This window comes from Drosophila persimilis, unplaced genomic scaffold (genome assembly GCF_003286085.1).
Source record: "Drosophila persimilis strain 14011-0111.01,24,50 unplaced genomic scaffold, DperRS2 tig00000622-arrow-arrow-pilon, whole genome shotgun sequence".
NCBI classification, from domain to species: Eukaryota; Metazoa; Arthropoda; class Insecta; order Diptera; family Drosophilidae; genus Drosophila; species Drosophila persimilis.
This window is the reverse complement of record NW_020825326.1, coordinates 1,697,816-1,703,815: the sequence shown is the minus strand read 5'-3', so window position 1 is coordinate 1,703,815 and position 6,000 is coordinate 1,697,816. Positions and strand designations below refer to the sequence as shown.

Genomic DNA, 6,000 nt, shown 5'->3' with positions numbered 1-6,000 from the left:
AATATTAAAATATTTGATATACCCAACATCCCTATACGCAGCGTTTTCAAACGTCAAACGGTTGTTTTGTTTCGAACGGTAAAGTCGCGGGTGGCGGACGTTTCGGGCGAGCGACCGGAAAACTCTACGAAAATCCAAAAACTGCAGACAAAAACAGCAACAGCAACAAAAACAGCAACAGCAAAAACCACTCACTCCCAACGGAACGTGCAGCAGCGCGCGATAAGAACCGCTAGCACCAATAATAGTACGTTGACGTTGACTTTTGATTTCGGCGGCGGCGACGACGCGCCAGTGGCAGCGGCAGCGGCAGCGCAGCAGCAACTAGTGCAACGTGTACGTGTGTGCGTCTGTGTGTGTCGTGTTTAAATCTTTGCAATTCCCCCCACTTCAGCCCCTCAACAACCACAGACCTTCTGCCATAGGAAAACGTGTTTCAAAAAATATAATACTATAATAGTTTTTACTCTCTTTTTGTGTTGTTGTTTTGTTGCTGTTGTTTCTGTTGTAATTGTATTGTGAGAACTGTTGTGCGTGTGTGTCTGCGTGTGTGATGTTATTCTTTTTTGTTGTGTGACCTTTTTTTTGTGCTTTGATTGGTGATTGGCTTGGCAGTAGCAGAGATACATAGTACATACACAAGAAAGATAGAAGCTACAATGTACTCGTACTCAAAGGTAAGTTATACGTTCTACTCACAGATCTCTCACCGAATTCATTCTGGTATTCTGGAATTCTGGCATTCTTGCAATCTGCATTCTACATTCGACAAAATACGAAATACCATTACAAATCACTACCAATACAAATGCAAAACGAAGAACCAGAGTGGCGACGTCGAGATACAGAAAACTGCAAGAGTGATCTTCTTGAACGACGCCGGCTAAAGGAGTGCGCGAGAGAGAGAAAGACAGACAGCAAGGGCCAGCGACAGAGGGAGAGCGCCAGAGAGGCAGAGAACAACAGCAGTGAATGATCTCCGGGCAGGCAGGTAGTCCCAAGGTATACTAGCCATAAGGTAGGGCTGTCCCAGAGAGCGGCCTCATCTTGATAGCCTCCGAGTATCATAAATCAATTGCCTTTTAGAGCGAGCACGTAGGTGAGGCCAGGCCTCACCTCATTATACATACATATGTATGTACATATGTATTCCAGGGCAGGCCGGCCCTTCGCTTGTGTCGCTCTGTGGTGCTGCTCTCTCCCTCTCTCTTTGTAGTTGTTGAAGATCGTTCTCGCTCACTCTCCTCCAGTTTCTGTGGAAAAGGTGCACGAAAGATTTGCAAAAGCCAACCCACAAACAACTCCCTAACCTGCCCCTGCATCTGGCCTCACACGCCTCTCGCCTCACACGGTCGCCCAACCACCCGCCAATGATACCTTTTAAATTGCACGGGGATTTCCACGGGGACTTTTGAGGCAGGGGCCAGGGTTGTGGCACTGTGCATTGCACGGGAAAGAAGGGGTTCAAAAGCCCCAGTAGTAGAACCTTTACTTCCGTAGAGAACTATCGGCTTAAAGAAATTTTAACTGAAAACCTATGGAAAAATGTATGTAGGTATAAAAGACACATCTGGGATACAGATTGAGATTGGGCCGGGAACCATTAAACGTATCTTTTACTCAACATACAAATACATTTGCACATGTGTATAATGCATGTAACCCGTGTAAGTAGGACCTTTTACCAATTCCCAATTATAGTACTGTGCGTTTATCCCAATTATAACCTTTGTTGAACCTACGGTGTAGAATAGCAAACAGTCGAACCCTCTCCACTACATGTGAACGCTATTTTGCAGTCGTTAACTACCATTCCAACCCCAGACCCAGCCCCAGCCCCAGCCCCAGCCTCCTAACTGACCCACCGCATAAACTAGTCGTGAGCGTAAGTAATCCCCGACTCAGGGGTGGGATCGGGGGTGGCGGTAGGGGTGGGAGTGGCGGTCCTGATGTGGTACGCAGCTTCCTCATCGATATCGAAATTGTATCTGCCAGATGTTCTTGGCCTTTAGTGGGTTAATAGCCAAAAAGCTCTGCTCTTCCGTTCTCCTTTGTTTTTGGGTTCGTTGGAGGAGGAATGGGGTAGAGAAGATTGGGGCACTGCGTTATGGCCAAATTGCTTCTTCTGTTTGCGGTGATAACGGGCCAAGACTGACTACCGTCCCGTCCCGTCCCGACCCCACCACACAACACCACACCGCTTTCCCAGTGGCTGGCGCATTGCATTCTACCGATGTATCTGCGAGATACTTGCACACAGTTCCTTGCGCATTCCCCGGGGAAGGTGGGTGGGTGCAGTTCAGCGCAATCTTGTCTAGAATTTCAATACCAAACAAAACGCTCGACGCTCTGGCAGAGTTGCCAGAGGTGTTGGAGGGGAGTGCGGGCGGGCGGGCGTGCGGGCGGGAGTGGAGGGTTCAGAGAAGCAATATAGACGAGTGGAAACTATTCAGAATGATGCAATGCAGCCGAAGTCCCTTTGACAAGAAGGCAAGAAGGAAAAACGGAGAACAGGAAAAGGGAAAAGTGTGCTACAAAATGTGCATAAAATACTGTATATTTAACCCAATGATGAGAACACGGTCATTCGTATTTGATCCAATTGTTTCGTTACCAAGAGGGTTCCCCGTTCCCTTGGGGGTCGATAAGGAATAACAAATATCATCATCAGAACATTTTGGAAAAAAACATAATTTACAAAAAATGAAAAAACGAATATCTTCTATAATTCGAAATTTCAAATTCTTTCTTTACCTTTATACAAGGATATATAAACGATTGAGATGCTTTTCTTTAGTATAGATATAGATAGGTCTAACGAGAATGTTTCTCTGCTCCTGTTCTGACCCAAGACAAGCTAGTACCGGAGCAAAGCCCTGTCTTTGGGCAGGCATGGGGCAAAAGTTCCCTGCCCCGGACTAATCCCCGTCTCGTCCTCCCTTCGGGCACTTTCTGTGGGTCTCTGCTGAGCACCCCGCTCGTGGGGAATGCATTCATTCAAATTCATTTCCATGCAGTAGTCGTTTCTATTCCCTTTCTTCGGCTTCGTTTTCCTGCTTCTGCCCACAAGAGAGTGGCGGCCCCGTGCCACATCTTGCCTTAAGTTACGCTTTTCACTTTATTACTGCAGGACATTTGTTGCAGCTCCTGCGGGCCTCTGCCTCTGCCTCTCCGGCCAGTAGCAGCCGAATGACCGGCGGCAACCAACGGCTACCTCGGGAGGAATGGAGGCATGGAGGCATGGAGGCATGGAATTAAAAATACCTCTTACCTGGGAAGGGACATGCCCAGGACCAAGACCGCATAAGACTCACGGAAGGGCCGAAAAGACCTGCGCTTCCCGGCGGGACATCATGCTGGGAACTCCTTTGTAGGGTACGACCAGAAAACCGACAACAATGCAAGGCAAGGCAGCAGTTGGTGCTGGTGTGCCCCATTATGCCACTCACTTTCTGAGGTTTTCCCCGCATTTGTTTCGGCTCTGTTTTGTTTCCTTTGAAGGGTCTCGGTCTCTCGCTGGTCGGCCATTCCAGATTGCAGATTCCATTCTGACATTACGCTTGTGGGCCAACAGCAGCAACAGCAGCAGCAGCGGCCGTAGCAGAACAATGGCCAACAATTTGCTGCCTTTATTTATGGAAAATTAAAATTAAAACTGATTAATTAAACAACTCCAACAACAACAGTAGAAGAAGCGGAGCAGGGAGCAAAGCGAGGGCTTCAGATGAATAAAATATTGTTAAAGCAGCAGTTGAACTTTTGTATACAATTTTAAAATTACTCGCGTAAAGTGTATGTTTTTCTTTTCAACATTCAATATTCAGCTCGGAGCACACACATAGATGGGGCGGGGCGGTGGGTCAGGGGACAGGGGACAGGGACAGGGACAGCAGCCAGACCAGTTTCAGTTTTCAGACTTTTGTCGTTAAAAAAATCTCTCGAGCAGATTTTCGAAGCGTGAAGAGCGCAGAGCTCTGAGCCGGAGCCGGAGCCGGAGCCAGACCCAGACCCAGAGCGCCAAGCGCGGAGCCAGTGGCAAAATCAAAACAGCTGTTCCGCTCTCGCGAGCGATCTCAAATCTCAGATGAGAGATCTCCCGCTGCCGCTGCGGCTCCCGCTCCCCCCTCCTACTCACGGCTTACGAACTACGAACGGCTCTCCCGGGCTGACCAGCCGAGGAATGATCGAGATTTGAACTTGGACATAGCATGGCTTGAAGATTTTAGAACGCATTTATATGCCCTAGCCGAGCGCCTGAATACTAGTCTCGAATTCAAAGATACTCGTTCGTAGCCAGAATTCCACAGCAAATCGATACCGCAAGGATTGCAGCGGTCACAGAACCATAGCTTTGTGTTTCATACGAAGAAACGGTCGTTCTAGAGGGTGCCCAAAGCTTGCGACGTTATAGAGATCTTACAGTACAATAGCATATGCCCGCCTCGGGTATATTCGAATCAAAAAGAAGTCTGAAATTGTGTTTATGAGAGCAGTCTGAGTGCGTTGTGGCCCCAGTTATTGCCAGTCCGTTCTCAGACCCAGACTCAGACTCAGACTCGGACTTGGACTTGGACTCTGTATCTGTCGCTGTCTCTCCCTCTCCCTCTCCCTCTGGCTCTGTCTCTGTCTCTGTGGCTGGCTGTGACGCTTGCTGGCTGTGACGCTGACTCAAGGTGACGTAATGCCAACGCCTAAAGTGGCTTTTATATGCTCCAACAGATCAAGTATCAATTACAAATAAGCAAAAGCGAGCACTTTTGTGGGTCAGGGGGAGGCCCCAGCCCGAGCCCCAGCCCCAACCGCAGCCGCAGCTCTAGCTCTAGCTCCAGCTCCAGCTCCTTTAGACCGAAAAAAATCTCTGGCGAGCATTCGCATTCAATTCGAATTCGAGGCGCTAACGTGGAGAGCAAACAGAGCGAGGCATGCGAGCACTTAGGCCCTTCCTCCGGACACCAGATACTAGATACCAGATACAAAGGTACTTAGATGCAAATATACACCCGAAGCTACACAAAAAAGCCATAAAAAAAGACAAAAGAGCCAAAACGGATGCAACAATTCAAAAATCCATATGTACATACATACATACATATATAAACATACTTAATTACAAATTAAATATTAATTAATTATAAATTAAATTTAAATCAAATATTCATAGATAAATAATACAATTTGTGGGCCTTTTTCTATGTGAATACAACCTTAATTTCAGTGAAGTAATAGATTTGAAATAGATTTCTTTAATATATGTATTAATCGGAATCGGAAGCTGCCTAGCTACCAGTCTTAAGTCGTAAGAGTCTTGCGATTTGCGAGAGCCGGAGCATCCATAGCCACTTTTTGCGATAAATTGCTGATTAACAGTCGACAGAGTCCTTTTATACAGAGTTCACAGAGGACCGAGTCGCTACGAGTACATATGCTCTCTGCATCAGGGCTGCAATTCATAAAACGAAAACTCAAGATGTCTTTCGGGTTTCCCTGCTCTTCTCTTGAAGTACTGCCCCCAAGGAGCGTCGCTCTCAGCATCTTCGACGACAGCAGCCAAAGGATATCAGTTTACAGTGGCTCCGCTCCGCTCCGCTCCGCCCCTCCACCCCATCCCTCCTCTGCTCGCACCCTTCCCCGTCTCCTGTTGCTGTCTGCATCTGAGAAGAGACTCCAAGCATCATTAAGAGCTGCAACTGGGTGGCAACAGAAGTTGCCACTGTCTGTGACAGACACTTTGGAGCAGCTGTCACTGACCAGCAGTGACCGCCCTCCCTTCACCCCTTCACCCCTGTACCTCTGTACCCCTTCAGCCCTTCTGTCAGCTTTCAGCCTCGACTGAATCCCAAATTCAATGTTAATCACACCAACAAATCACACACACACACACACACACACAAGCAACAGCAACAACAAAAAAGAGCGAAAAAAAGATACAAAAAGAAGGGAATAAAAAACGGTAGCAATAACAATTCGCATTCGAAATGTAAATAAACAAAAAGCGAGGGA

The 6,000-nt window shown here is 47.5% G+C and overlaps 1 protein-coding gene across 1 annotated transcript in view; it reads left to right on the top strand.

Annotated features, from left to right (window-relative positions):
• Positions 1-567: 567 nt before the first annotated feature.
• The window catches only part of LOC6600185 (adenylate cyclase type 9), a 45,843-nt gene continuing 40,410 nt past the window's right edge, over positions 568-6,000 (top strand). The window contains exon 1 of the mRNA XM_026990885.1: positions 568-677. The gene's annotated coding sequence lies outside the window, so the exon portion shown is untranslated. The remainder of the gene's footprint in view (positions 678-6,000) is intronic.